Source organism: Aotus nancymaae, unplaced genomic scaffold (assembly GCF_030222135.1).
Source record: "Aotus nancymaae isolate 86718 unplaced genomic scaffold, 86718_ANA_hifiasm-v0.15.2.pri h1tg000029l, whole genome shotgun sequence".
In the NCBI taxonomy this organism is placed as follows: domain Eukaryota; kingdom Metazoa; phylum Chordata; class Mammalia; order Primates; family Aotidae; genus Aotus; species Aotus nancymaae.
In genome coordinates, this window is record NW_026988442.1 from 18,823,279 (window position 1) to 18,843,171 (window position 19,893).

Below are 19,893 nucleotides of genomic sequence, written 5' to 3' on the forward strand. Positions count from 1 at the left end.
AAGTTCTCCAAAATCAGCAGCATTAAAATCAGGAATGAAGAGCTTGAAAGAATACATGATTTTCCTAGTCACAGCCCAGAAGCATTGAAATAACATATCTTAATATTTTTATTTTAAAAAATTGGATACTTTTCTAATATGAGAAAATATAGATAATGTATATTTGTGAAATCACACATAAACCTGGGCATAAAATTTTTTTAAACAGACAAAATGGTATATATGTATCATGTAAAACATGATATGTATACATTGTGGAGTGGTGAAGTTGAGTTAGCATCCTGACTTTTTACGGACCTGCAGGAGGACCCTGGCCGAATTGGGCCCCATCAGACCTAGAATGAACCTTCCCTGGTCCTCTGAATTTGTCCTCCTTCTGTTGTACTCAGTGTGTTGGTGGAAGCAGAACTCCCCATGGGAACAGGGAGACCTGGATTTTCTGGGGTGGGAGGGGAAGGTAAAGGTGCATGAGACTTCTCCCTGCCCTAACTCCCAGCCCAGCCCAGATAAGACTGAGTGAGACCAGCAGCGGGGAGACTGAGCTCAGGCAGCCCCGGGGTCAGTCCTCCAGGATGGCATGTGGGGATAAGGGTTCAGCAGAGGGGCAAGCCGGGATCTGGCTTCAGCCACGTGGGGGCTGGCATGGATGCCACGAGGCTCAGCTACCCCTCTCCTTCTACCCTGTTCTTGCTAGGCAGGGGCAGCCCTCCAGCTCCCAGTCAGGGTTTATCCAGGGATAAAGGATAAAGGATAAAAGAATGAGGTGAGAGTAAAGAGAAGAGTCCAGATGAATGAGGGAGCAGCTTGAAGAGACCAGTCATTTTCATATTAAAGAGCATCTTGGCAGGGTGTGGTGGCTCTCACCTGTAGTCCCAGAATTTTGGGAGGCCGAGGCAGGTGGATCACGAGGTCAGGAGATCGAGACCATCCTAGCCAACATGGTGAAACCCCATCTCTACTAAAAATACAAAAATTAGCTGGGTGTGGTGGCACACACCTGTAATCCCAGCTACTTGGGAGGCTGAGGCAAGAGAATCGCTAGAACCCAGGAGGTGGAGATTGCAGTGAGCCGAGATTGTGCCACTGTACTCCAGCCTGGTGGCAGAGCAAGACCCTGCCTCAAACAAAACAAAAACCCAAAAAAACAAAACTGTTTCACAAAAAGCACACAAAAAAACTTCTGGGCTAGAAGTTCTCTAAAGCTTCTAGCCCAGAAGTTTTTAAACTTTCTTTTAAAGTATTAGAACTGTTCTATCAAGTGACATCTCATTTGAATGTAAATATAATATATATGAAGTTCAAAAAGTTGAAGTGGTCAGTGCAGGGTGCCTCTCACTTGCCCCCCGAACCCTCCCCACTATGGTACCTCGGGGCATTGCTACAAAAATCCTCTTACTTTGCAGACATGCTTTGACATGCATTAGTACAGATATGCATTAGTACACTGGACAACTCTGCCTTTAAGAGCTAGTCGCTAGCCCAACACTGACAACAGAAGAATCCCTAGGGATGAGACCTTCTCAAAGTCCCAGGCCCATCTGTGAACATTCAGATTTCCTGGATCTGGATTTCACCCAAGAATGTACTTTTAACAAGATTCCCCAAATGACTAACCCAGTAGTCTGGGCTGGAATGAGGGCAAGGCCAGTGAGTGCTTAGACCTGCACTCACACAACCTTGAGAGTGAAGCCTTCTTACATTTTATACTGTAGGCCCCTCAGTGGCCTCACTCTGGTCCTGGCCCAGGCACTGACCATATGAAAACCAACACCCAGCTACACTCTGGGGTTTGCCTGCAAACACAAGTGCTCAGATGGGGCTTGAAAGAAGAAATGAAAGCCATAGAGATCTGTCTCTTGGTGGCCCATGGCAGACAGCAGAGAGAACAGGTCATAGGCAATCTTCATAGGCATTTTTATTACTATTATAAATTCAATTTTTGATGCTTATAAGGTACAAGACACAGTGGGAAGCACTTTATAAACATTCTCATCTTTCACCCTTGCATCAACCACGTAATATTGAGTTCAATTTGTAAATGGGGAAACAGAAGCTTTGAAAGGTGAAGGTCTCGCCAAATTCACACTGCTAGTCGTGATGCCTAATATTCTCCATGGCTTGAGCTCTTTATCTTTCTGCTGTACTGAGGATAGGTATGTGGACCTTCCTCTACAGTGGGGATGATGTCCCTAAATGACCCTCACTCTAATATAACAGCATCCATTATGGACTGTAGTCACTGTGTGTGTTTGCCCAGCAAGCATCCTCATCCATTTCTCTGAAGCAAATCTCACTCCCACCGTGGCCACAGGGTCACCTGACCTAGGTCTGGCCAATCAGAATCCTTCATTGCCCTAGACGCTGTGATTAATCTGGGAGTGGACACTGGTATCCAAGTCAGACCAATCAGGTGCCTCCCCAGGGTTTCCAGTTAGGGGCTGGGGAAGCTCACTTGCCTCTGGGGTCACCGATCTGGAAGGAGGTGAGGGGCTGCTCACAGCCAGAGCTCTAGGAGAGAACAAAGATAGAAGCGATAAAGTAAAACCTGGTGACCCCGTCTTGTTGGTAGGTCCTTGTTCAGTTCTATGAGGTCCCTGAGCATGTATCGCTCTCAGCTATGGCAGAAAGAGTTTTCATTTTTTTACTTTAGGCTAGTATGAGTTAGTTTTCTGTCATTTGTAACCAAAGAATCCCAATGAATTCAGCATCCAATGTTAACATCACAGTGCCTCTACTCTGAGCCCTGTCTGAACCACCTGCCATCCCGCTGGCATTTCCCAGTGGTGTTTGTGCCTCCTTCCTCCTCCCCTGCAGTTCATGCCTTTTCACAGATTGGCCGAGGATTCTCTGAACACTAGTCACTCCCAGAGTTCCCAACACCACCTGAATGCATTTATCTTTAAAAAATTATGGTAGAATACAGATACAAAATTTATCATCTTTATTTTTATTTTTATTTTTTTTAATTGTACTTTTGGTTTTGGGGTACATGTACCGATCATGCAGGATTGTTGTATAGGTACCTACATGGCAAGGTGGTTTGCTGCCTCCATCCCCCGTCACCTATATCTGGCATTTCTCCCCACGCCTGTAATCCCAGCACTTTGGGAAGCCAAGGCAGGTGGATCATGAGGTCAAGAGATCAAGACCATCCTGGCCAACATGGTGAAACCCTGTCTCTACTAAAAATAGAAAAATTAGCCAGGCATGGTTGTGAGCGCCTGTAGTCCCAGCTACTCGGGAGGCTGAGGCAGGAGAGTCACTTGAACCCTGGGGGGCAGAGGCTGCAGTGAGCAGAGATCATGCCATTGCACTCCAGCCTGGCAACAGAGCAAGACTCAGTCTCAAAAAACAAAAACAAAAAAATTTATCATCTTAACCATTTTTAAGTATTTAGTTCAGTGGTATTAAGTCTATTTATACTGTTATGCAAATCCTTACCAAATCCTCATCCATCTCCAAAACTCTTTTCATCTTACAAAACTAAAACTCTGTACCCATTAAACAATAACCCCTACCCGCTGGTTACCACCATTCTAATTTCTATCTGTGTGAATTTGACTACTCTAACCACCTCATATAAGTGGCATCATATAATATTTGTCCTTTTGGGACTGGCTTACCTTACTTAGCGTAATGTCCCCAAGATTCATCTATGTTGTAACATGTATCGGAATTTCCTTTTTAAAGGCAAAATAACATTCCATTGTATGTATATACCACATTTTGTTTATCCATTTGTCCACTGATAAACACTTGGATTGCTTCTACATGATAGCTATTGTGAATAGTGCTGCAGTGAACATGGGTGTGCAGATATCTCTTTGGCATACTGATTGAAATTACTTTGGCTGTATATCCAGAATATATCCAGAAGTGGAATTGCTGGATCATGTGGTAATTTGATTTTTAATTTTTTGAGGAACTGCCATACCGTTTTCCACAGTGACTATGCCATTTTACCTTCCAACAGTGTACAAGTGTTCTGGGCTCTAGTTTCTCCACATCCTCACTAACGCTTGTAATTGTTATTTTCTTTCTTTTTTTCCTTTCCTTTTTTTTTTTTTTGCGCCAGTATCAGTTTTGCTGCATAAAAGCTACTTTAATATCAGCGGCTTAAAACAACCACTATTTACTCAGCTCATGATTCTCTTGAGTTGGTGATATGGACTGAGCTCAGCTAGGTGGCTCTTCTGGTCTTGGCCAGACTAACCCATGTGTCTAGGGCAAGATTTGTGTTGACTTGTCTAGGAAGACTTTAGCTGGGTTGACTCATTGGTACTTCATGCCATCTCTTACCAGAAGGCCAGGCTTTCTCACACGAAGTCTGGGCGGGGTTCCAAGAGGACAAACTAAAGCATGCAGTAGAAGTGGCACAACATTACTTCTCTGAATTCCACAGGTCAAAGCAAATCACCAGGCCAGCCCAGATTTAAAGTGTGAGGAAATCTCTGTCTCTTGATAGGAGGGTCTGCAAAGGCAAATTGCAAAGGGAAGTGGCTGTGAGAAGTGAATAATTACCACCATTTTTTTAGGGTAAAATCTAGCATAACAACTTTTCAACAAGCTTTCATGTCAGACAGAATTTGCATTTGAGATTTGCTCCAATGGGCTCACCCAATTCATGAGTTTCAAAGGCTCTGGTTCACACCTGCAAAACTAGACTATGCTGGGAATTAGAGAATCAAGGCTAATGCCTGATAATTTCAAATGAGACTTTTTTTCCTCCTAAAATCAGTGGATATTTCTGAATAAATTGTTCTTTCAGTCATGAATCATGGAGGCAAGAGCTTTAATTCTCCATTCATTTGCCATAAGCAGTTGACTCAAGGATAGCTCTATGTCGCCCTGACTGTTACTGAGAGCCATTATACAATTAACTTTTCCATCACCTTTAGAGGATGCCAAACCAGACTCCCTCCTCAAAGCCCATAGTGAACAAGGGAGCTTCCACAGAGCTCAATACCCTGCTTAGATGTTCAGAAAGTAAAAACCAACTGAAAATGAAAGACTTCTAAAGCTCAGAGGCTTCCCTGTAACTGGACGAATGGAGAGTACAGCCAAATCCAAATGGTCGGGGCTGTTGCCAGGGAAGCATGGCGGTGGTAGGTACCTCCAAGCATTTTATTAACCTGGTAAATCCGTCCCTGTAAGCCCATCTGGGAGATTTGGAGTAAGTTTCCTACTTCATTATTTTAGTTACTGCTATCATAATGCTGCATAATAAAGCACCTCAAAGTCAGTGGCAAACAACAAGCATTTATTTTTCTTTCTTAATAGGTCTGTGGGTTGGCTGGGGCTCAGCTGATCTTGGCTGGGCCAGGCTGGACTCCGGGGAGGATGTGGGGTTCAGATCTGCTCCACAGAGCTTTGTTCTCCTTGGACCAGTGGCTCTCCAGAGCATGAGCTTCCCATGGAGAATAGGAGGGGCTCAGAGGCCAGGTAAACCATATGTGCACATGTGAGGCTTCTTCCTGGTCATGCCTACTATCATCTCATCGGCCAGTGTGAGTCACATGGCCAAACCAAACATCCATGGGGTAGAGACATAAACTTCTCTCCCAGTGGGAAGGCGCTGCAAGCACTGCATGTTACATGACAAAAGTTGAGATGAATAATCTTAGTGTGGTGGAGTAAGAATTGAGTCTACCGTATTTATCCAGCGGGGTTTGGAGGTTGAGGTATTGGGGTTAAACCTATGTTGTGTGTGCAAGTGAAGGTTTGTATTTATCTAGAAATGCCTGATAGATGACTGGGCTGAATCAGCAAGGGGGCTATTGAGAGGAGGAACTGAGGATTCTTAGGAGAGTGAGCTCCTTCTGGGGTAATAGAGAGCTGGGCCAAGGAGCTTATTCAAATAACACAATCCCAGTCTTTGAAGAGAGGGGCATTTCTTAGTACTCTGTGATGGAAGCATCTGGTTTTATCCCCTGTCTGACCTTTATCCCCACCATTGACTCATGACTGGTCCCTGGGGAGAGTTGATTATTCCAATAAAACATTGCGAGATGTTAGGATCTAAGCACCATTGCTGTGTGTCCCTTCCGGGGGAATTAAACACGAAGAGGAAGAGGGTTTTTCTCCCAAATCACAATTCTTCACCATGGGGCTTTGAATCCCTGTGGCCCCAGACATCTGCAATGACGTGCCTGGCAGCGGGTAGGACGTGGCATACTCAGTGGTGGCAGAAGCAGTGTCCCAGAGAAGCAGTTTCATCCAGGGGAAGCAATATCGGTGGCCATCTATCAGGAATGGCAGGGATCTGGACAGGTAGGGAGAGGCAAGATTGAGGAACAGGACAGGGGGTCCTGCTTGGAGATGCGGCCTGTACTCTGGACACACTCCAGACTCAGCACACACTCTAGCACATGCAATGGTCCCAGACATACTCAGGCTAGGGCATAATGCTTAGGCAGCCCTTCTATACTTTAGGAATGTGATGGGTTCATTTACTCCTATCAGGCCATGACTGGGATTGCAAGCAACCTTTTTTTTTTTTTTTTTTTATTGCATTTTAGGTTTTGGGGTACATGTGAATAACATGCAAGGTTGTTGCACAGGTGCACACCTGGCAGTATGATTTGCTGCCTCCCTCCCCTTCACCTATATCTGGCATTTCTTCCCATGCTATCCCTCCCCAACTCCCCACCCCCCCACTATCCCCCCCACCACCAACAGACCCCCGTGTATAGTGCTCCCCTCCCTGTGTCCATGTGTTCTCCTTGTTCAACACCCGCCTATGAGTGAGAACATGTGGTGTTTGATTTTGTGTTCTTGTGTCAGTTTGCTGAGAATGATGGTTTCCAGGTTCATCCATGTCCCTACGAAGGATGTGAACTCCTCCTTTTTAATGGCTGCATAATATTCCATGGTGTATATGTGCCACATTTTTCCTGTCCAGTCTATCATCGATGGGCATTTGGGCTGGTTCCAGGTCTTTGCTATTGTAAACTGTGCTGCAATGAACATTCGTGTGCATGTGTCCTTATAGTAGAACGATTTATAATCCTTTGGATATATGCCCAGTAATGGGATTGCTGGGTCAAATGGAATTTCTATTTCTAGGTCCTTGAGGAATCGCCACACTGTTTTCCACAGTGGTTGAACTAATTTACACTCCCACCAACAGTGTAAAAGTGTTCCTATTTCTCCACATCCTCTCCAGCATCTGTTTTCTCCAGATTTTTTAATGATCGCCATTCTAACTGGCGTGAGATGGTATCTCAATGTAGTTTTGATTTGCATTTCTCTAATGACCAGTGATGATGAGCATTTTTTCATATGTTTGTTGGCCTCATGTATGTCTTCTTTTGTAAAGTATCTGTTCATATCCTTCGCCCATTTTTGAATGGGCTTGTTTGTTTTTTTCTTGTAAATCTTTTTTAGTTCATTGTAAATTCTGGTTATCAGCCCTTTGTCAGACGGGTAGGCTGCAAAAATTTTTTCCCATTCTGTTGGTTGCCGATTCACTCTATTGACTGTTTCTTTTGCCGTGCAAAAGCTGTGGAGTTTGATTAGGTCCCAGTGGTCTATTTTGGCTTTTGTTGCCAATGCTTTTGGTGTTTTGGTCATAAAGTCCTTGCCTACGCCTATGTCCTGAATGGTTTTGCCTAGGTTTCCCTCTAGTGTTTTTATGGTGTTACGTCTTATGTTTAAGTCTTTAATCCATCTGGAGTCAATTTTAGTGTAAGGTGTCAAGAAGGGGTCCAGTTTCTGCTTTCTGCATATGGCTAGCCAGTTTTCCCAACACCACTTATTGAACATGGAATCCTTTCCCCATTGATTGTTTTTTTCAGGTTTGTCAAAGATCAGGTGGTTGTAGATATGTTGTGTCACCTCCGACGTCTCTGTTCTGTTCCATTGGTCTATATCTCTGTTTTGGTACCAGTACCATGCTGTTTTGATTACTGTAGCGCAAGCAACCTTTTTAACACTGTTCCTTTGTTCATTAAGTATCAAGTACCTTCTCTGTGCTAGGTACTATGTAAGGGATGGTTGAATAGGAAACATTTTCTGCTTTGAGGAGCTCTTCCTCTCAGTGCAGAGTTTGGCAAATTATTGCCTGCGGGCCCAATATGACCCATCATCTGTTTTTGTAAATAAAGTTTTATTGGAATGCAGCCATGCTCATTTGTTTACATATTGTCTATAGCTATTTTAACACTATGATGGCAGCATTAGTTGTTGTGACAGAGACTCTATGGCTTGTGCTGCCTAAACTATTTATTACTGGCTTATTATAGAAAAAGTTTGCCAGTCTGTTGTCTAGTGGAAAAGAGAAACATAAACAGATGAACAGATAAACAGGCAATGACAGTTCAGCATGACAATACTGTGACAGAAGCAAGTGCTTGGCTTTGGTGGGAGGTGGGGTCAGGGAAGACTTCCTGGAGTAGGCAATGTCTATTTCAAGACCTAAATAGTGAGTTGAGGAATTTTGGCAAAGGTGTGAGGAGAGATCGCCGACAGAGGAAAGTATGAACAGAGGTCAGCAGTAAGAGAGAACGTGGAATGGCAGCAACTCAAGGTAAAGAATGAAGGCAGGTTTGCACCAGGTTAGGATTAATGAACAGTGTGCTTGGCCTGAGCAGTGGGTATAGCACTAGGGTTTCTGGAATCTTCAGATAAGGTGGTACACTTTGGGGCTCTGGCCACCCATTCTCTCAAAGCCCAGTGGGGGAAAGAGCTGACAAGCACAAAGCTGCAGTATCAGGACCTCAGCCTCCAAAGCAGAAACAGAGCAAGAAGGAAACTGAGGCAGAGGAGTAACCAGCCCAACTCTGCAGCATGATGAGGCACACATGTGCCAGGATGCATGCAGATCACCAGGCTTAGGAAGACACTAGCTCTAGGAGGCTTGAGGGCTGACTATTCTGATCTGCTCCACCCTGACCGGCACACTGGTGTAGGGTTGCTGGAGAGTGGGTTCTCCCCATGTTAGGACTCAGCATGGGAGCGGCTTATGACTTTGCCAGGTTTTTTCTCTGGCCACTGAGACAACTCTCCACCCCAGGATCTTGCAGTCACGTCAATCCCAAAAGGGGCACCTAAAGCCTTCAACTCTTTGTCTTTCTATGGAGATTTCCAGAATCTACTCAGTTGATGCTATAATTAAGCAGAGAAGGGAGTATGTGTGTGTGTGTCTGTCTTCGTCTATGAACACACACACACACACACACACACACACAGAGTCAGACCTACTTCATCAGAATCAGTTTGCAAACTTCATTTCTTTAGGATGAAGAGAAAAGAAAATTATTATTAACATATCAATGGCACCTCCATGCTGAGAACAAGATTACCCTCAGCACACACAGGCACCCAGGGAGGCTCAGACACTGTATTTTAAATGTGCTCTGTCTCTGCACCTCCATCTCCCCCACCCCCAATCCCTTCCTATTTTTTTTTATTCCTCTAAGCTTGTTTCTCTTGAAATTTCCACCTTGTGGTTGTGTACTGCTGACTTCACATTTGCTGTGGTGTGAACTCCACATCTGTGAATGGATGACAGGAAAGATTAATAGCCCTGCTCTCTTCTCCTTGACTGTGGGCCCAGCTAATGAATAAATAAATAAATAAATAAGCAGAGCTCCAATCCCCTAAATAGAGACCCAGAGCCGGGGAGAAAACAGCATTTTGCTGAATCCATTCTTTAAGGAAAAACCCAACCTCTAATGATCTCTGATTTACATAGTCGGCAGTTTTTCACTAAACATTTTACAAAGACACAAAAGTTTGGGGTGGAGGGATTGCCCCATGTTCTTTTCAGATGGAGGCAGGGGTCCCCCTGAGAAGTCCACAGGCCAAACCGGGCTGGCGCAGAGTGTGGGCTGGCCATGGAGGCGAGCTGATTTCCCACTCAGGCTGCCTTAGGCCTGGGATCGTTTAGTCCAGTGATGGTGAAGAGGGAGGCAAAGGGACCCCTAAGGGGTCCCAGTAGTGGTCCCCACACTTACCAGGTGGGAGGAAGGTCAGGTTCACCAGGCAGCTCAGAAAGTTTAAGAGGAGGGAGGGAGGGAGGGAGAGAATTCATTCCCTCCTGCCTCCTTCATGCCTCTAGTTCCTGTGAAAGAGGAGCTCAGATATGCACAGACAGAGCTTCTCACTTGAATGTGCACTAGTAACCTGGAGATAGGGTTGGAATGCAGATTTTAACTCAGTGGATATAGGATGGGGCTGAGATTGGCCAATTCCAACAAGCTTGCAGGCACTGCTGCTGCTGCTGCTACCACTACCGGGGCCACACTTAGAGTAGCAAGATGTGGCAGAGGCAGCAGCAACTCAGGTTCTGCCCCCTCCTCTGTGGCCCTTGTCTGAGGCTCCATGACAGTCATCCCTTTCCTACCAGCCCCAGAACTTGGCGATTACCTGGTACTCCAACCTCAGCTGACTCTATGGGTCTAATATCCCAAGGAACCTCAGCCAAAAATGCAGCACGCACTTCCCCTCTGGACCAGGCTTGGAGAATTCTGGCTTTCCCTTGGCTGTGTTTATAAAGTATGGTTGCCTCTCACATTCATGTTCTCTGCATCTTTAACAAAGTCCATTGTTGGATATGAAGATGCTGTGCCTGGGTGACCTGAGGGGCAGGCGGGCTCAGTGGCAGCAAAGACATCTGTAGGCTCTGACTGGACTGAGCAGGGGCTGGGGGTCAAAGGCAGTGGATGCTGGAGGGGCAGTGAGGGGCTTCCCTGCACAGCCAGGGGTTTGAGGGGCATGAAGGCACATACACCAGCCATCGATCTTAACCTGCTCATGTCTAGTACCCATCAGCTCACTCCACTCCTTTTGATTGAAGCACAGATGAGACCAGTCCAACAGAAACCAGGACAGGAAGCCCCACAATGCCGGCCATGCCCCTCCATTCTGATCCCCTGGCTCAGCGTTCAGGTGGACAGTCTCAGGTGTGAGCACATGGGGATGAAGGAGCAGACAAGTCAGGGAGCCAAGTCAACCCAAGCCCTGACATTCTATTCTTTCTCATCATCAGCCGGGTTATCAAACTCATCCTGGCCCTCAAATTCCAGCCATGAGTCAGCCTATGAAAGCCCCAAGGCTAGGTTATGATTCACCCAAGTCTAGCTTATCTTCTTTCTCTCTGGATAATCCTCAGATGACCCCCATCCAGCCAGCGGGAGCTGCCTTTATCATACCATGGGCGGGATTAGCCCTGCATATCTGACCACCGTTTATTTGTCAAACCTCAATTTGCTCACCTGTGAAACAGGGACCCCAATACCTTCTTCACCAAGTGGGTGAAGGTAGAGGTGCCAACACTCAAAAGCACTCAGGTCAGGGTCTCAGCCCACTGTAAACATCCCCCCACTCTGGTAGCAATCATGCCTCTGGCCTTTGCATGGCCTCCTCTTTACTGCTGTATTTTATCTCAAGCTAAGAGGCCATCATTTCTTCTGGGTGTGCTTCATGAAACAAGTCTCATGAGATACTCTACAAAAAAATCTGTAATAAAAATTGGGAAAATTGCATAATATTCCTTTCTTGAAGAGTTAATCAGTCTAACTCTACTTGATTCTGCTTTCCTCAAACTTGTTTGGCCATAGAACCTTTTTTGGGAGATATAACATTTATTAATAACTAGGGTGTCAGGAAATGGGAGCCAGCTGATATGCTTCTCCAAAGCCTTAACCCAGAAGGTGTGGCTGGTGGCATACGGGCCAGATCTGGTTAGCTGGGGAGGCTGGATTTTATGGATGCAGGCTTTTCTCCACCCCACTCCTAAGCTGCAGGCATCTTTCTTCCACACCTGTCTCTTGAGTATTCTGACAGGCTGACTCCCTGGGGCTTTTGCTCCCAGCACCTGGGCAGATTAGGCTATTCCCTTGCAGAGAAAAGTGAGAACTTAACCTTGGAGCTACCCAGATAAAATCAACTAGAGCCCCCTGCTTTGTACAGCTCAGGGCTTAATGCAGTGTCACAGCTCAACCCAGGCCATGCCTACTGAGACTGATGTTTGTGGCCTGCCCACAGCCCCTTAGCATTTATTGTTGCAGGAGGTGCACACTGGCATTCCACTGCAAGCATTTGTGACTCTGCCAGAGATATTATTCTCTGTTTCTGGGGAATTCTGGATGTACAGACAATTAATGCCCCTGGGAGGAGCCCTACCCACTACCTGATGGGGTGTATTAGTTTCCTGTGGCTGCTATAACAAAGGTATCACAGGCCCGACAGCTTAAAACAACAAAAATTTTTTCTCTTACAGTCTGGAGGACAGAAATCCAAAATCAATATCACTGGGCAGAAAGCAAGAGATGAGAAAGGACATGCTCCATCTGGAGGCTCTAGGGGAAAGTCTGATCCTTTCCTCTTCTAGCTTCTGGTGGCTGCTGGCATTCCTTGGCTTGTGGCCACATCCGTGGTCATGTTGCCTTCTACTTTCTGTTTGTGTCAAATTTTGCTCTGCCTCCCTCTTATAAGGATAGTTCTGATTGTGTTTAAGGTCTACCTGGAGAAAATTTCCACGTCTCAAAGTCCTTAATTACATTTGCAAATTCCTTTTTTTTTTTTGGCTATATAAGGTCACATTCACAGGTTCTAGGGATCAGAATGTGATATCATTGGAGTACATTGTCCAGCCTTTTACATTGTCTATTGTTAAAGGTTAGAGAATAAATACTCCATTTTTTTTTGCCTCTTGGGTAAGGTAACACCGAGAGCTGTTCTACTCTCCTCCCTCCTAAAATTCCTCAGAGAGATTGAGCCTCAGTTGTCCATGGCAACAAACTACTCAGCAACACACTCTGTTTTCCTTTCCTTCCTGTCTCAATTCTCCACTCCTCTAACCATTGATTCCTAGGATTGCCTCCTCAGTTACTTGGCCTTGAATCCTCCTCTCAGGTCTGCTTCTGGGGAACCCAGCCTAAGAAACCCATCTGTCACCACCCATGCACAGCAAAGGCGATCGCTTTAATCAGTTACCCTTTGGATTCCAAAAGTCTGGGTGGATGTGCCCTCTAGACACAATGTTTGCGGTTTTGAGTGAGGTAGCTGGGCCAGCAACTCCCAGACTACAGCGTTGTAACCACTTCCTCTCAAAGCAGATTTAATTTAGCATAGTGTTGTCTTCCCATCTGTGTCTATCTCGACATTCACAGTGAAGCAGAAATCTTGATGGGACGTGAAGAACACCACAGTCACCACAGTCTTTTTTGATTCAGAGATTTGACCTTCTCCAGACTTTGGGGAAAGAGAAGCCCTGGTTAAGCCAAGCAGCTTATGGGGGCTGCTAAATCTGACAGCTGCTTAGCAGAAAAAAAAAAATCACATGGTGAAAGGACATAGAATTGAATGAGTGTCCAGAGGTGCTGTCCAGGAGCCAGAGACTAGAGTCAAAAACCTTGGAAGTCTACCTCATGCTCTATTGTACTGCAGCTGAGCTGGCACTCAAACTATAGGGTGTTATCCTTCCCACTCTTCCCCCAGCTTTCCAAAGGCAGAGGAGCCTCACCCTGGCGTCACAGCCACCACAGGCCCATGGAGAGTACTGCCAGACTACTGGAATGTTCCCTTCAGGCCCGAGGACTCTTCAGTGGGCTTGTGATGAATGCTGCCTGGCCTGTATACATCTGGGACTTACTTTTCAGGGCAGTGGGCTCTGCTCTGGCCCAGGGCAGGCCCAGAAATGCCATCTAAGAGCCAAGTCTTGGAATCGGGGACCCCAACAAACTGCTTTGTGCTCTACCCACATTGTGACTGAGCTGGTACACAAAGTGCAAGACAAAATCCCCACCCTTTACTTTTTCCTCCGCTTTTCTCAAGCAGGAGTTTTGCTCCATAGCCACCATAGCTGGCAATGTGCCGAGTATCTTCTGAAACCAACCAGTCTTGATTCTCACCCACGGCCCTCGATGTGGTACCTGGGTATTGCTGCTGGCTATTCAGGGCCAAAGGACTCTTCAGTTAGTAGGTATTGAATCCTGCCAGGACTGAGTTCTTCCCTTCAAGGCAGTAGGTTCCCACATGGCCCTGGGTATGTCTAGACATGTCATCTAGGAGATAGAGCCTGGAAAGGGGTCTCATTGACTCTGACAGGTGTCCTATCCTTCTGTGGCCGAGCTGGTATCCGAGATGCAAGACAGAGTCCTCCCCACTTTTCCCTCTCCTCTCCTCATGTGGAAGGAAAGGGTGTCTTTTGGATCCACAAGCTCTGTAGCCTGGGGTTAGGGGAGGAGTGATGCCAGCACTCCCTCAGCCAGCCTGGCTGGTGTCTCAGTAGATCATATGCTCCCCCAGTCCACTGGCTCTGGGCCCAGGGCAGCACTAGGACTTATCGAAGAGTTGCAATCCTTGTGGCCTAGACTGCCCTTCAACTTTAGGGCCCCAGAGCACTTTAGCCTGCAGTGGTGAGGCTTGTGGAAACTCAAGTTTGGATCACTGGGATTGGCCTTCTGTCTAGGGCTCGTTTAGATGCTCCCTCTGGGGGTGGGTTCAGCTGAGTTTGGACCCATTTTCCTTTCTGCTATAATAGGGCAACAGTGAATTCAGTGTCTCACAGTTGCTGTGCTCTCCCTCTCCCCAGTGCACAGTAACACTCTCCTTACCACACTGTCACTGCTGGTGGATGGGGAAGGGGTGGCATCGGTGATTCAAAACTGTTTTCCTACCTCTTCAGTGCCTTCATCAGCAATGTGAAATTCGAACCAGATACTGTGAGTGTTCACTTGGTGTTTGGTTAGTATGAAGGTGCTTTTTTTGTGTAGATAGTTGTTAAATTGGTGTCCTTGTGGGGTGGGAGAAGCCAATTGGTGGAGTCTTCCATTCTGCCATCTTGCTCTTGCCTATTTTTTGTTATGATTGTTTGTCTGTTTATTTGTTAGGCTGCTGCAATCTTGGGTCAAGCCTCATTTCTCTTCTCTGGACCTGTTGTCTTTGTGACTCTAGGCTCTCCTCTCTTCTGAACTTGTATCATAGATCTGGCCATGCGGGCCACTCATGAAAGTCCTTTAAGCGAGCCTCACTCTTCAGGACAAAGTTCTGACTTCTCTGTGAGATGTATGTTGATCTGTGCCGGTCTGCCCCTTTGCCGCTCCACGCTCGGCTTTCCACTTGCTTGTGTTTCCCTAACCTTTGAAGTTTTCTGCACCAGCTGTCATAATCAAACACAACACCTGTTTATAACTGTATGTTTTTGAACATATCATTTCCTTTTCTTAGAATAAATGGGCTTATGGACTGAGAAACTTTTATTTATCTGACAAGGCCCACATTGGCAGTTATCCACTCTTCCCTGTTGCTCCATTGGAGTTCATATATATCCTAGGAATACACTTTGGATAGAGATTATCCATGAATTCCAGATGTCTGGCACCTCCTGGTCCTTTGAGTTCTGGATAAGCTTGGTTGGTGCTCCCATTTTATATCTATAATTTACCCAGACCTTCCCAAGTTCTCTGCCTCTTCTTCCAGGTGTTCTATTTTCAGTGACTCCTCTGCCTTGGGCCTACTGCCCTTAGAATTTAAGTCTTGATTAAGACTGGAAAACTCAGTCTCTTCTTTGAGGTCCGTGAACACCATCCCTTACAAGCATGTATGAGTGCACTGAGTGTAGCAGAACTCAAGATGTATTTTGGGGATGAGAGGTTAACACTGTGGGAAAATATTCTCTTCTCAAATAGCCTCCAATCCACTCCATCATCAAGGCTTCACTCAAGGTCACTGGGCACCATTTTTTCTAGCTTTTTATCTTCTTCCATCTCAACCATTTCCCTTTTTAAACCTCCCTGCCCACTCTTCTCAGCAACAAGTATTCCCCTTCTTGTCATATGCAGAGAAGTCGAGTTGTTTCCTTTGTTGACTCCTTGCCAAGTGGCTTATTAGGGCATATTCTGGTACTAGCTATTAAGAGGTACTCGCCTCTGTTACTCTTGGGTGGTTGTCTATCACCACCAAGGGCCTGGGAAGCTCTGGAGGATAGAGAAGATGAAGAGAAGTAGCTTCATTCTTGGGGAATAGTTGTAAGGATGAAATGCAACCTTTTCCTCCTCCTCCTCCTTATTAGATGCTGTTATTGTTACTTTTCACTTTTCTTCATATTGACTGGGTTGATCACAATTGCCACTGTGTAGACCCAGCTGTTGCTGAGGCTGGATGTTCCTCTGGCTTTTGTGGCCTTGCTCACTGACAACTTACCCTCAAGAAGGAGATCAGAATGCCAAGATGACGTGTGTTTGGGAGCAGAAAGCTGGACATGACATCTCTGGCTGTGCAGGGTTTAGAAAGCCTCTGCCAGCATAGGCACTGTCAGGAGCTGTTTTGCCTTGTCCTGACTCAGCCCACACATGACCATCTCCCTTGCTCCCCTCCTTTCCCTGACGCTTTTGAGCTTCGTCTCAGTGGCACACTCTTCCTGTCATCTTCCTCTCCAGCACCTCTGCCCTGGGTCAGGCATTAATATCTCTTGGAAGTGGGTAGCATTTTAATTCCCATTTTAGAGATAGAGAAACTGAGGCCTAGAGATGTTCGGGCAGAGCTGAGACAAACCCAGGCAGTCTAGTTCTGTATTCTCTGCATAAAAGGTAAGACAGGGAGTAATAAAATGGAATGGGCCCTTGGCCCTGAGAAAGGAAGAGTTATTCACATTTTCTTTTTTTGAGATGGAGTCTCACTCTGTTGCCCAGGCTGGAGTGCAGTGGCATGATCTTGGCTCACTGCAACCTCTGTCTCCCGGGTTCAAGCAATTCTCCTGCCTCAGCCTCCCAAGTTGCTGGGATTATAGGCACATACCACCATGCCCAGGTAATTTTTTGTATATTTAGTAGAGATGAGGTTTCACTATGTTGGCCAGGCTGGTCTTGAACTCCTGATCTCAGGTGATCCACCCACCTCAGCCTTCCAAAGTGCTGGGATTGCAGGCGTGAGCCACCGCTCCCGGCCAAGTTGTTCACGTTTGACCTCTGGGGCCAAATGTGTCTGAGTAGAGAAAAACCCCAGGTGTTGTGGCGGTCACTGCCACAGGTGAGTCAGTTGCAGAGCTATATTTGGACCCAATTCTCTCCACTCCTTGTCCTGTACTCTTTCTAATACACTAAGCTGTTCTGCTTTTTATTAGGGCACCCCTGGATAAAGTGGAGGGACTTGCTTGGGGTCCCAGGATTTTGCTGTGAGAGGTGAGATTAGAGAAGAGACCTTCTGTATCCTGATCTAAAACTCCTTCTACCACATCGAGCTGCCTCTGCCCCAGGCTGTGCCCATCTCTTTGCCTGATTTTCATTCTCTGCTTCTGCCTCCCCTGTAAAGGGGCTGGGTGAAGATTCACCAAGATCTTTCCAATCCAGTTGCCATGACTTTTAGTGTTGTGTACCTATACTCTTTGTAATCCAGGTTGCGGAGAAGCCAGTGTTTGTCTAACTTTTGAGGCTGAAGAGGACATTGATGGCTTGTCTGGGGCATGGGGCTGATTGGTCCTTTCCAGTCATTGCCTGCTTGTTCTTTGCCCCATCTCAGAAATATGCTATCAAGTGATAGGTCAGGCTGTTACCTGATTATGTTTGGTAAGACCCAGACGATGATTTCTGTTTCCTTCTCTACCTTCCCATGCGTGCACACACACACACATGCACGCGCGCACGCACGCACACTTCTAGGCACCAAAGGGCTGTAGGCTTTGGGGGCAGACCTGTGCTTTAGTTCTGGGCCTTCCAATATGATCTGGGATTTTGCAGGGTGGGCGACAGGGAGGCTGAGCTGTCACTTTGAATTGCAAAGTCTCTATCCATAATGCATAAAGAGGCCCCCACGAGTGGCCACAGCCTCCTGTCGTCCTGCAGCTCAGGGAAATTAGACAGCTTCAGAGCCCCTTATGAAAATGCAATGTATTACCGCTGCTTTTTGACTAGTAAATTATGCATTCGAGAGTGACAAATTCCAAGATGCCGCCTTTATTAGGAACTCAGTGCCGGGTGGGTGGACAGTGCTGGCTGCCAAGCTTGTGACAGAATGTTTAATAACTTTTTCCGACTGTGCTTCCCGGAGGTGGTGTTTATAATACGCATTTCCCCCTCTCTCATTTTATCAAAACACTGATGCTGAGCTTATTGCTCTGTTTATGCATTTGGAACCTCTTCCTGGGTCAAGGAGCAGCATCATTTGAAATGACAAAGGCAGCGACAGAGACCGTTTTTTAACCAATCTGTCTCACGCGCCTGTGACCTTGGTGTTTTTGGTTTTTTAAAGACACATCCGTTTGGAGGAGTCAGCTGCTTCCTGAACTTCAGGCCTTGAGGCAGGAGACAGCGTGTGCCATCTCCTGCCATGCTGTTAGCAAGTGGAGACCTGTGATTATACCCATGATTCAAAAGTCATCTTCCTGGGGGGTGGGCAAGGGAGCTTACGGAGAACCTCTTAAAGATAATTTGAGCATCATTCTACTCGTTAGTTAGGGAAAGACAGTGGGTGTTGGTCCAACTCTGGTTTTTGTGCCAGGTAGGAGTAAGTCCCGAGGCTGCCCATCTGACCATACTGGACCTGTTCTAAGGTTTTTCTCTAATAAAAAGATTTGGCAATCTGTGTTCTTGTAGGGGATGCTATGTTCAAATGTCCCAGGATTTGGGTTTTTCTGTCTTTCCTGAAACATTCCCTGCCCAGCTACCCAAGGAATCCTTCAAATGAGCAAATCTGACCATATCTTTGATGGTCATATTAAAATCTTCCATGGCTCCCTATTGATTATGGGACAAAATAGAAATTCCTGAGTCTGGACTAAAAGGTGTTTGATGATCTTGACCTGCTGACTTTGCCAGCCTTCTTGTCAGATTCTCATGTCATGCTCCGGCTAGTCTATGAAATTGCAATTTCATACTATGCAGCTTTGTAAGTCCCAGAAAATTCTGGGCTCCGACTCTTTTATAACTTTACATATGCTGTTCCGTCTGCCTGGAATGCTTTCTTCTACTTGTCTGTCCAGCAAACTCTCATGCATCTTTTAAGGCCCAGCTTCAGTGCTGCCTCCTATGAGAAGTCTTCCTTGATTTCCCAGGCAGAATTAAGTCCCTCCCACCCCATGTACCCATTGTGTTTGTACATACCTTCATTACAGCAATAATCATATTAGATTTCAATGACCAGCTTGTCTTTCTCCCCACTTTGTTTTTAATAGAACACCTAGGTTTTAGTTAATGCTAAACAAACATTTGTTGGTTGTCTGTGTGGCATCTTGGGTTGCCTGACAGACTCTTGACCAAACCCATTCATGCATCCAACACATACACACTGAACATCTTTCACAGGCCAGGCACTGCTGGGGCCTGACCTTCTAGTTACATTACTAACATGTCAGCAGTGTCACTTTGAGCAAGTTACTTAACCTCTCTGTGCCTCAGTTTTCTCATCTGTAAAATGGGAATAATGCTTAGCACTTGATTTTTGGCAAGCTAGTGAGAATTAAATGGGATGATGCCTGTCCAGTATATGAGAGATAGCCTCTGTTAGCCCAGGTCTGGCACACTAGAAGCACATAATAACTGCTGGCTGCAATAGTAATAGTAATAATAATGATAATAGTGACATTATTATATGCTTATATAGGATCTATTTACAATAATATAAATATAATTATTATTCATGTTACTTGCTCTCCTTGAATTGACTGGGCCTCCAACTTTCCCTGGCTGCCTTGCCCTACACTTGGCAGATGGGACGTGGATCATTTTAATTAGGTTTTATTGGGCTGTTATATGGGTTATAATTGAGGCCATTATTCATTTTCATGGGGCTGCTGACACAGCCTCGATTTAGACATGATGCTATCTTGATGAGACAAGTCCCCATCTCAAAGGATCCCTATTTGAGGGACTGGAGCTGCCATAGGAAAAGAATCCTTCTGAGGCCCCAGACAGATTCTGAAGAGATTAACACCAGGAGTGTTCATTAGAGAAG